This window comes from Cydia strobilella, chromosome Z (genome assembly GCF_947568885.1).
Source record: "Cydia strobilella chromosome Z, ilCydStro3.1, whole genome shotgun sequence".
NCBI lineage: Eukaryota > Metazoa > Arthropoda > Insecta > Lepidoptera > Tortricidae > Cydia > Cydia strobilella.
Genome location: NC_086068.1, coordinates 51976452 through 51989383, shown reverse-complemented (window position 1 = coordinate 51989383; position 12932 = coordinate 51976452). Strand labels below are relative to the sequence as shown.

At 35.4% G+C, this 12932-nt stretch overlaps 1 protein-coding gene across 2 annotated transcripts in view; it reads left to right on the top strand.

Moving 5' to 3' along the window:
- Positions 1–12932, top strand: part of LOC134753957 (beta-1,4-glucuronyltransferase 1) — a 76183-nt gene that overhangs the window by 39245 nt on the left and 24006 nt on the right. The gene's annotated exons all lie outside the window — the stretch shown is intronic.

The following is a 12932-nucleotide window of genomic DNA, read 5'->3' as shown; positions in this document are numbered from 1 at the left end:
TAAATCCCAAATAATCTGACGTAGAATACAAATGACCTACATCCTACAACTACTTCTCGTAGAAGCTGATGATAGTGATGATATATAATACAAAGTACACAATAAAACACAAAACTGTAGGCCATTCAGACTCCACGAGGATAGATGATATTAAAAAAAAAACTTCAACTAAATGTTTCTATTCTCATCAGTTTAACAATTAAGAAATAGAAGGTCACAGACCGCGTGAGGCTAAGAAAAACCGGCAGAATCTGATCAGATACCGACAGCCTTTGTTTTTTATTACAACATTGTCCGTTATTGTGAAAAAAGATTTATTAGGCAAATAGTCACGTTCGTGGTAAACTGATCGCAACAATAATCATTGTTATAGTAGTTTGCGTTTTCGGTCCACATTTGTAGTTTTGTCATGTAAGTGCGTCTTTTCGTCACTCTTTATGCCACAGTCATTTTAATAATAAATAGCTTAGTAGCTAAATGAACTAAAAAATGTACCAAATTGAAGTGCAATTATTTTTGCTTTCCAATTAATTAATTATGGAGACTCGTATAATAATAGCAATTTAACACTCATATGATGATTAAATTTTTTTGTCCTCCTATTTGTACTCGACACCAATATACAACGTGCCCATGAGGAACCCGAGAGATTTTAACAGTATATTCAGTAAAACATTCGATAAGGTAAACCATATGCTATTACTGGATAAACTTTCAAGATGCGGCATTGGTGAGCCATTGTTGAGTTGGTTCAGTTCAGATCGTACCTGATGAACCGTGAACTGTCTGTGGCGGTTAATGGGGAGCTGTCAAAGCCATTTTCTACCACATCAGGCGTACCTCAAGGATCACATCTAGGCCCCCTGCTCTTTTTAATTTTTATTAATGACATAATCAACTGTTGCAAGAATTCTGCAGCCTCTTGCTCTTGCTTGAAGCTCTCTTTGCTGATGATTTAGATTGTAAGACCTATTAACAATGACGTAGACCGTGCAATGTTGCAGGACGATGTTAACAGATTAACCGAGTGGTGCAAAAGTAATAAAATTACCCTAAACTCCGAAAATTGCTACCACATGACGTTCACGCGAAACAAAATCCCAGTACCAACAGAGTTCAATATAAATGGACTAATCTTACAAAAAGTCACAGTTGTGCGTGACTTAGGCATAATAATAGATGATAATCCATCCAATAGCCATAATAAAGCTAAATTTCAATGCGCATTTTGATTACATCACTAAAAAGGCTTCTGCAATGGTGGGCTTTGTGACAAGGAACAACAAGCATTTTAAACAAGCCCGTACAAAGCTTTATTATTTAAGACTCGTCAGAAGCAACCTCGAATACTGTCATCAAGTTTAGTCGACTTGTTACGAAGTCCACAAAAACCGGATCGAGAGTGCAAAGGCGCTTCTTGGCTATATTGAGCTAAATACATCCGGAAAAGCAGGGTGTTTAAAACCCTATCAAGACTGTTTAAAAATTTTCAAACTCTCATCTCTCAGTAACAGAAAAAAAGTTCACGACTTGATGTTCCTTCATAAGCTTGTTAACTGCAGAGGTATATGTTGTCCTGAGTTGCTAAAGTTCTGTAAACTTTACCATACCTAATAGATTACCTAGAAAAGGAACCTACTAATTGTTTAAAGAGCGCTTCAGGAGGACAAGGCTAGGCACCAACTCGCCAATCTCTAGAATGGTACGGCTATACAACTCAATCCCTGACTCCGGGAGTATAGCCATATTTAATGATTCAGAAACCAAATACAGAAACTCTATTGTCTCGCATCTAAAGTCACATTAGAGGAATTGTCTCTACATTTAATCCCATGGTAATTTATTGTTACTATAAGTCTATGTCTTTATGTCTGCATGTTTTCTTGCTTATAAGAAAACCTTCTTTACCTTCAGTAAATCTAATTTTAAGTTAATTTATTCTCAATAAGTTATATTACTTGTTTATACATATACTCTCTATGAAATATACATATGTGAGCTGTGGTCACCTATAAGTGGCTAAACATCTGTAATGTTAATTATCCTTGTGTAGATGTATTATCCGTTGGTGATCCTTAAATAAATAAAATAAAATTATGACCAAGCCTCGGATTTTTTATCGCATGGTAAGATGAAAGAAAACTACGGAATCGATATTAAAACTAAAATTTAGCTCATATTCATACTCACTTCGTGTTCTTAAGCTCAGCGTGCCCTTCACTTGGCTCCATAAAATTAAAAACCGGCCAAGTGCGAGTCGTACTCGCGTTCCAAGGGTTCCGTACATTACACAATTTTTAACAATGTATCTATAGGTATATTTTACGTGAAACGTGAGATGTCATTAAAAAATCCGTAGGGGTCGGATCACAAACTAAGTAATTAAGTCCGACTCACGCTTGACTGCACATTTCTAATAGGTTTTCCTGTGATCTATAGGTAAAGAGCTATTTTGTATAATTTTTACAAAATTTTAGACCCAGTCCTTTCGGAGTTAAAGGGGCGGGGAATGGTCATTTTATGGCTATTTTTTCCTAAATAACTTTGAAGCTATTTATATTAACATTATAAAAAAAATATATTTGAGATTCTCATAACGAGCTCTTTCATTTGATATGTACCACAATATAGTTTTAAAACTTTATTTTTTAATTTTCTTATTTACCCCCCAAAAGTGGCCCCCATGTTTAAAATTCATTTATTTACGTTACATGCCCGTCTTTGGGTCACAAACTTACATATGTGTACCAAATTTCAACTTAATTGGTCCAGTAGTTTCGGAGAAAATGGGCTGTGACAGACGGACAGACAGACAGACGCACGAGTGATCCTATAAGGGTTTCGTTTTTTCCTTTTGAGGTACGGAACCCTAAAACCACGAATCAAAATATTTAATAAAATAATTTGATTTGTTCCCAAAGCTGTGATGTTATTTTGTCATCAAATTTTTAATAAGTTTTTATTTCTGTTAAATGCATGTAAATAAGTGAATCATTAGATACTCTTTGCAATATTAATAACAGAATAGAGTTTAAAATAAATAAGTAGTAGGTATGTAGGTATAGGTACTGTAATAATATGTAATGCTTTATGAAGTCATTATATCATAGGGATGTTTGCTTGTATTAATGATGTAATGTTTACGAGTACATTGTAATGATGGCGGGTGCTAGTTTCGTGTGACTCTTAATTTTTAGATGGAATTGCATTGCAAGCTATTTCATCTAAAAAACAGCTATGAACATGTACATGTATGATACATACGTACAATAAACCCGGTTCACGTTGTATGGGAAATTCTATACTATATGATCCGTTTTTATTGCTCTTGAGTGTATTTTGCCCTCGTGCAAAACCGACTTTAAAAACCACTTGTATAATTATGATCGTTGTTTTCAAAAATGTTAAGTGAAACCACAATTTGTATAAGATAAGAGCTCAAGGCGTGCGCGTAGGCAGAGCAAGCGGACGTTTGAGCGCGGCGGACATGCGACGATACCGAAACTGGACGCTTCCGTGCGCTCGCGGACCACGCGCCCGATAGATTGCCCATGTTAGTAGAGTACACGGTACACGGCCCGTGAGTGACTATTTATTGGCGTTATTCAGAAACGCGCTACAAGCTTGAATTACCTATTAATCGTTAATCTTAATCTGTCGTTTTAACAGTACATGCATACAAATAACTGAACATGCGCTTAAATGTATTGATAATAATGGCTTAATTAAGATTTTTGAGAACCCCTTGGCCGCTCCGATGTCCGATAGTGACTGTACTTTCAGAATTAGTAGGTACGCGCATAAATCACTACACCTTAAAAAACAAAGTCCCCCGCCGCGTCTGTCTGTTTGTGTGTATGTATGTTCGCGAATAACTCAAAAACGACTGAATAGATTTTCATGCGGTTTTAACCTATCAATAAGTAGAGTGATTCTTGAGAAAGGTTTAAGTGTATAATTTGTTAAGGTTTTTTATAACCCGTGCGGAGTTCCAGTAATAAATACGGTATATTGTAGTATGAAATATTCTGGGATGCAATTGAATGGTGTAAATCCTATGATTACCTGTGTGGCGAGTGCGACTTGGTGTTTGCTTCATAAAGCGGAATCTTCGTGTGGTAGTCTACGATGAATTTTCAATGGCCCACATTCAATGCTGCAACGCACACTACTCACGGATGACTACACAGAGACACGGTGCCGGTTGTGTGCGTGCACTATCAATATTCTATACTGCTTATGAAAATATGCGTGTGTGACGTAAGTTATGATGATGCTTATTTTTAACAAGGTAGTATAAAACACATTCAATGTGTGCTTGTGCCACCCATGACACCGGTGTTTATAAGTTACTAGTGTACGTGGAAATACTTATTTTAATATGTACTTGATAATATTATTTTTATATTATTTGATAAAAGCGATTTTTAACGTGGCTATGCGATTTACATATTACGCGTGCTAAGCGAAAATTTATGTTGCAACTGCGATGTTAGTAAATGTTAATTAATAACTATAATATACCAATGAAGATACACAGATACACCATTTTTGGAGCTCAATTTTATGGAAGGAAGTAACAGAAGGTTGTATGCATAGATGTAGGTAAAAAGGTTGTATGGCTATGACTGTGTTAATGTTAATGTTTACATTGCTAATGTGTGATAGGTGGCGATATCAACCCCGTGCTGTCAAATTGACATATTAAACTGCCAATTGTCACGAAAGTTGAATTATTATGTAGCCTACTGTCACTTCCTCAAGTCAAATTGGGCCGCTGAAGTTATGCTGTGCGTTGACATAGGAGACCTCCCTTCCGTGACACCATAGAGAAATATGAGTTAGGAAAGTGTGCTAACTCCAAGGGCCTGGCACTCTTTGATAGAGAAAGATAGTCTTATTGCGATTCCTATAAGCGGAAAGAGAATTAGTGCCATGCTTTGTCTTTATCACCGACCGGGCATTTTTTCATTGTCGGGTTATGGCATTATAGCAAGGAGGCGATGGCGAAATACCGAAATTTATAAGAGTGAAAGAGAGATTATACTGCCATACATGAAACTGTCAATACATTAATGTCTTTCTCTTACCCCTGGTCGCTCGGTTTCATGTCTATAACTACTTGTACTTATTATACTATGTCTATGGCTAACTCCATAAGTTCATATATCAGTTTTCTTACCAAACTGAATGCACTTATCGTTGCGTTGCTGTCATAGCGGGCAGCCGCTCGCTCGTTGATTCTATCATTGAAATTGAGTGGAACGCACGTCGCTTGCTACGGTTTGAAATAACGAATCCGTAATCGAATTTACTGCTAGTTGACAATAGATGTCGCGACGAATGGAAAGTCTTATGCTCAACAATTTTCAGCTAATAATAAAACCGGATTAACCGGAAATCTATTTTCAACTGCTTCCGCTTGTAATATTAGTTGTAAATTGTTTTAACAATACGTTTTTCGTCAGTCGCGACACTCGTGACATCTGAGGGCCTACCGCGAACCACGTTCGTCGTGTTGCCTCTCTGTCGCACTTGTAAATTCGTATGTAAGTGTGACAGGAAGGCAACACGTCGAACGTGGTTCGCGGTAGGCCCTCTGGTGTCGTAGCGGTACTGATAAATCCACTACTTGACGCTAGATGTCGACTACGAAATAACTCTCATTTGTGTAAGAAAACTGATGTATGGAGTTAGCACTCTTTCCTTACTTATATTTTTATATGTTGACACTGACCATGGCGTCTTCAATTAGTTCACTAGGCTCTGCCCATACCATCCGCGTTATAGTGCGGTTTGTCATACACATGATAAATACAACGGCACGTCATGACGTCACAAAGAGATAAAGGGAGTAATAGGGTATTCTCCTACTAGTCAAAACAGTTTCTTTTTTAGAACTGTCAAAACGTTTGCTAGGAAATTATATGAAACATTACACAATGACGTCAAGGTCAACTCTCCTACTTTTTTTTATCCGATTTATTATATAGAACTTGTGCTTTAAAAAAATGATTTTATTTCAGGCAAGCACCCATAAAAAACACAGAATTACCTATAAGATGAGACAAGTGTAAAAAGTTAAAAGTAGAAATAACAGTTAAAGATCAATACATATATATTTAAAATTACAATTTAAAATAAAATAAAATAACCTACTACTTCCGGTTCGCATCTTGATGCGGAGAGAGCCAAAACCTACAAATTGGACTTTGCAAATCCTCACTAATTACGGCAAGGATACAGTTTTCAGTGCTGCGCATCCTATAAAAATAACTGCTATCTATGTTTTGTGCTTTTTTTCATGCATGGTGTGAAATAATTTATTTTAAATACAGTCAAATACCCTATTATTATACTCTTTACTCAGCCTCATTTTTGACTAAGGGGTAGAGTTTGTGAAGTTAGGGCTTTTAGAGTTAGAAGCTTGGCTCTACAATAGATCTGATAACTTTTTGACAGTGCGAGCCTTATGTTTTCGTCTTGGCAACATTTTACATGAAAATGTTTATGGTGGGATTAGTTTATTACTTTAGACGCCTTGTTCGGGGTTCTTTTCATAATTTATCAGCTAATCATATTGAACTAAGAATATGACCACATATTTATGGGTAATTAGTAGGTATAGGTACCCAGATATTTATCAGGCAGGAATATCATGTGCTTGATATATCTTTATCGATAAGTGTGCAGTCACTGGCAATAATATGTTACACAATGGAGGCCGCTAAATATCTGATAAAATCTTATTTCAAAAGTCTAAAAGTGCTTACTCTACCTTCGCCCTTTATTTATGAAATTGCTGTTTTTGTTAAAACAAATCCCACACTTTAAAAAAAAACAACGCATTAACGAAATAAAAGAGTAGCATTAGCACGTAGTGCTGCATTTTAATAAATTGATGATTCAGAATATCTGCCAAGTTAAACCAGTTTGACAGCACTGTCTTCCCTCGAATGCGGCTGACCCAAACCTAACCTAAAGAGTGTGATTTGTTTGAGAAGCAAAATTTATAATAAACTACCTGACACAATTAGAAATAAGGATACAATTGAATTCAAATGAGCATTGATGACATTTTTAACAAATAAATGCTACTATTGTCTCCTGGATTATTTGAATATTTTTCATTATTTGACTTTGACATTGCGACATTTGTATTCTTATTTTGCTATATAAATTTTAATTTTTTGACATCCGGGTATTTATAATTAAATTAAGATCAAAAGCATTAAACACAAATTTTTAACATGCAATTCATTCCGCTAACATTAAAATTTTAAACCAACGTGAATAATCAAAACGTTTTACTTTCTTTTTTATTGGTAATTCCAGGTATTTTAATCTAATTGTATATTTATTTTAATATTCGCACACAATCATTGTTTTATTATATAAAAAAATTAAAAATATAAATTAATTTCTTAAATGTCATATAACATAAAATATCGATAAACGTTCAGTGTCAGAAAAATAATTAGTAATTAGACTTAAATTACCTACCAGTACGGCTACCACGAGTTGGCATTTGACATTTACGCTAGCGAGTCCGTGAACTCGAACGCAGTCCCTCTCGATCGCACCAATGCATCAGTGTGAGCGATATGGACTGTGATCGATTCATGCAGTCGCTAGCGTAAACGTCAAATGTCAACCCTTAGTAGCCGTACTTGGCAAGTGTAAGAAAATAAAACTGTAAGCTACGATAAATATGTACCTCGATATCAATTTAAGATATTTTACAAAGTACACCGCGACTCGCAATGATCTATTTTTTTTAACTTGAAAATGCATCTATAACGTACATACTTGCGCATGTTGATATTACTTGATAAAAACAAGAAAAAAATTGGAATTTACCTAATTTTGTCATATTCCGAAATAATAATCAAGCTTTTTGGTTATATTTTCTACTGGCCTTAGCTATAAGCCAATAAATCGGCAGGATGATTCACGTCTTTTGTGAATGTAAAATGAATAAAAATAAAACCACAATAATAAAGCAATAAAGTGAAACTAATTCATTTTCCTCCAAAATGCTTCGTGTGAAAATATCACTGAAAATCCTTATTATATTGATTATTAATTACTCGTAACAACGGTACCAAATATAGTTAGTCAAACCAAATTATGAGTAAATAAGAACAAATAAAACTATACTCATCGTTTTCTTTTATGTAAGACAAAGAAAATGAACATTAGACATGGTTTCGTAATTTTCTTCTTTTACGGTTTTTTTGGAATATGCCCTTTTAAATATAATCTAGTTATCGTGTGAAGTATTCATTTGATTAAAACGTAAAAATTCAATATAAAACCACAATTTTGCGTCAGCCCCCTTTTAACGAAATTAAATACCGTCTAGTTGTAGTCATAAAATAGTGTTTACACTTGACAGTAATAGAAGCAAACAGGACCCCACCTACTAATTAATAAAATTGCTTTAGCTGGATGACCTTCACCGAGAAGGTACCGTGATATTAAAGAGAATAGATAGTAGGTATGGAGGATTATCGTCATAGTAAATTTTGTAGTCACAGTAAATTTACTGACATCTATCGACACAGAATTAAAACTAAAAATGAAAATGTATAAAAATATCAAAATATATATGGATAAATGTTTATTTTTATTATTATTCTCTTTATTTATCTATCTTCTTAAGCTAGGCTTTTTACAATATGCATATAAAATTAAAATATAAAACACAATACAATATAAAAAATATATAAACACATTATAAAAAAACCTAACCTAGGGTGCCGCCGGCAGCGGAGCAAGGCTCAAGCTACCGGTGGTCAGGGCCGCAGAGTGAGAAACCGACGTACTATACGCGCCGTGTCCAAAATTACCGCCTTCTGCATCTGACCCCTGGTCCAACCACCCAGCGAGAGTTTCTTTAATATTATTATTACTATTCTCTTTATTTATCTTTCATCTTAGGCTAGGTTTGAATAATATGAAAATAAAAGTAAAATACAAAAACTTATACAAAAATACTAAAAACTTAACTTAGGCTGCCGCCAGCAGATCACCGCCTTATTATTATTATTTCAGCGGTTAAAACTGACTTCAAATTTATAATAATTTCCATTAATTTGTATATATTAGACAGTCAATTATTTACACGTAAAAACACGTACAGATACTTAGGTAGGAAGTTTTTAACTCTGATCTTATGCATTTATCTGAAAATAATGTTCACCCATTTCGAGTGGCAAAGTAGGTATGTACGTAATATAGTAAATAATTTTACAGTACATCTTGTGCTACTTTACCGCACTAGTGCGATAATTAGTACATTACGTGACTATGTCGAAAATTTAAAGGGCCATATGTACTGTAAAACGTTGTACGATACATGTGCGAATAGGTAATTTGCAACTCGTGTCGATTTAAAACACTCCCTTCGGTCGTGTTTTAATTTATCGCCACTCGTTGCGAATTTTCTATTTTTCGCACTTGTATCGTAAGGTACTATTAGCCATCGATAATACTTAAGTAAACTTCGGCAGAGAAAATTATGTAAACTATCTAGCAAACCGGTAGAGCCAAGGAAAAGTGAAAAGGTGCTATAGGGAGCGGCCGCGGCCTGTCGTCGACAAATGAAAACAGATGACTCTCACAAACACAATTGTCCACTGGCCTTGTTTACAAATATAAACTCAATAGCAATAAAAAAGGATACGATACAAATAAAATTATACTATCTGGTTCGTACAAACTTTACCTACTTTTAAGTAGGTATACAGGATTTCTCAGAAAGTGACGATAAAATGAAGATGGCTGATAAAGCAGCTTCTTGCCTATTAGAGTCACCCCGTTTCGTTCTGCCATTTCTGGTAGATTCGGAGATAATATCCATTTTAGTACGAACTTCCGAACTTATGTCCGTATTAGGTAAAACAAAAATGTTATTAATTTATTTATTTTTCAGTAGTTGGTAACATAAAGTCATTATAAGATACCGAAGAAAACATCATTACTTTTTATGCCTGGCATTTATTCTCACATTTAAGACGAAAGTGGAGGACCCGCGCGAAATCGCCATCTCATACAATCGTAGTCCTCATTTTCCTCTCTGGATATTAACATTATTGAAATTATTTTGACACAATTTGTTGCATATCAACCACAGCTATGCCCCTACGTTTGATTTTTTTCGAATTTTTAATTATTATAAGTTAGGAGCATTTAAAAATTTGTATGAAACGTGTTTATCGCTCTTAATTTTTACAATAATTAAAAAAGTCAAAAAAGTCAAATGTAGGGGCATAGCTATGGTTAATAATATAGGTACATGAAATTATGTAAAAATATTTCCCATAATGTCAACATCCAGAGAGGAAACTGGGGACTACGTCTGTAATTTGTATGGAGCAACAGCCGTCCCCTGCTTATTGAGTAAGTAAGTAAGTACAGTTTGTTTTCTCCAACTATATTTTATAATTTTTTCTCCTCCAGCACTCTTATTGTGGATTAAATGACTGCCAGTGAGATCGAAATCAATTTCATAAGAAGCGCGGCGCGCGTGGCCCCGGCGCAGGCAGTCTTATTCATACAATATTATGCAACTGTTGTTTTTTTTATTCTGACTTCTAGGCATATATCTACAAACAACTATTTACTTTGATTTTATTTATAATTTTATTGATTTAGTATTTTACGGTAAGTATGAAGGGTGAGGGTTTAAGAAACGATCGAAGTGACGAGTGACATAATAGGATTACACAAGTGTTTTAATGAATAATGATTGTTATGCACTGTTTTATCTGCACACATATTATAAGCTCTCTATACTGTATTCAGGACCCGCATGTTACCTGTCGCATGTCGCGGATATCACAGCGTTTCCGAAATATTGCTCGCTCATTATTTATTCACAGATTGATCGCTCATTTGACATGAAATATGTATATTTATATGTATAGTTAGTTAGTTTCTAAATAAACGATATAACTTTTTTTTTCCAAAAAGGTAAACTAAACTGAACATCAAATGTTGGTATATGTATGTAAATACTATTAAAATCGCATGCGTAGAGCCGAAGCAGCTAACTAATTTCAAACCAGCCCTCGTATTGGATACCGTTTTGTGATTTCCTTATGTACCGTTCAAATTGAGGACGCCTCTTCGGTAAAAAGATCAATATATTTTATTTTATTTTACCGACTTTCTAAAAGTTTACCTATGTTTATTTCTTAATTTAAACTAGACAATACGAGTATAAACTGTAATTGTATTCATCATTGGTGTCCTTTTCGGGAATCTGAAAAAAGTGACGTAATTCACGTAATGGAAGGGACATTTTGGGACATCTTTTTTAATGGCAGGATGGAGAATGCTGTCGATTCTGCATGAGTAGAATGAGCGCAAGAATGTCTAGATTTGAAAGAATCAGGTTTTCAATATTTATTTTAGAAAACGCCCATATACGCACACGCAGCTGGTATATTCTGGCCTTTAAAGTCATCAATTAGGTAGAATATACCTTAATACTGATTACCTATTTAAGAAGCGGCGTAAGTCATGAAATTTTAAGGAAACAAAAGATATGGCGCGCTGCAAGAAACTTGTCATGGAACATAAGGCTAACTAGCGGGAGTTTACCTTTAAGGATGACTCACGTTAGACCGGGCCGTGTCCGGGCCGGAGCTTCCGGCGCTTACTTTTCTATGACATGACAGGTGATCACGTGATGCCTTCCATAGAAAACGAAGCGCCGGAAGCTCCGGCCCGGACACGGCCCGGTCTAACGTGAGTCATCATTTAATCTAATCCTCGAGGTTTTCCCGAGGGGCTACAGTATGGGGTTCTTCAAAAAAGGAGTGTACAGGTTTTTAAAGGGTCGGCAACGCGCGTGTAATATCTCCGGTGTTGCAGGCGTCCATAGGCTACCGTAACTGCTTACCATCAGGCGGGCCGTATGCTTGATTGCCACCGACGTGGTATTAAAAAAAAAGAAAAAAAACAATTAATCTGAAAATATACTTATGTTTAACATTTAGCTTGTCAGATCCCTCGGCTATATTATACTGCCATAGTAGGTATGCAGGGTAACGATATACAACTGAAGATAAATGATCTTAGACATTTTTTTTTCTATCGAGTCAACTTTAACCTTTTATTTTAAGGTTTTGGTTAAGTTTGCCCTCGCAAGTATAGTCTATCTAGATCCCGCGTGTGATTTTTCTTCATTAAAAAACGTGTAAAAACTAACAACAGTTTATTTTTAAATACCACGTCGGTGGCAATCAAGCATACGGCCCGCCGGATGGTAAGCAGTTACCGTAGCCTATGGACGCCTGCAACACCGGAGATATTACACGTGCGTTGCCGACCCTTTAAAAACCATTTAAAATTCAAAAGCACGCCCTAATGAAAAAAAAAACACGCAACCTACATTTAATAATGCTGTGTACTCATACACCTACACATGCTTACGATAACAAAGGCAAATTAAATATTTCCCTGTTATGTATCACTTATTGAGGAAAAAGTGTGATATAAAAATCAGCAATTCTCTCCTTTCCAAACAAGCTTACAGATAATTCCAAAAAAGGTATATTTAGGTATAAACTCCCGAATTACTTAAGAAATTAGCCATTAAAACTCAAGAGTAAGTCCAGTTTGAATCAGGCCTCATGCCGCTAATCGTAATCTTACTAACAGTAACAGAGAATGCAAGTAGATCAAAAATTACATAAAAAGACAGATCTTGATTGCAGTAAAATATATGACTTTAATAGCTAGAGGTAAGCAATCACAACGGGAACATTCCGACGTTAAATAATGAGCCGTCGCGAGATGACACGAAATCAAATTGTTTTATTGTACGTAATGAACTTGGTGTAACGCAGGTCGACCGTAATCTGAGCGCCAGAGGGCCTACCGCGAATCACGTTCGACGTGTTGCCTCTCCGTCGCACTTG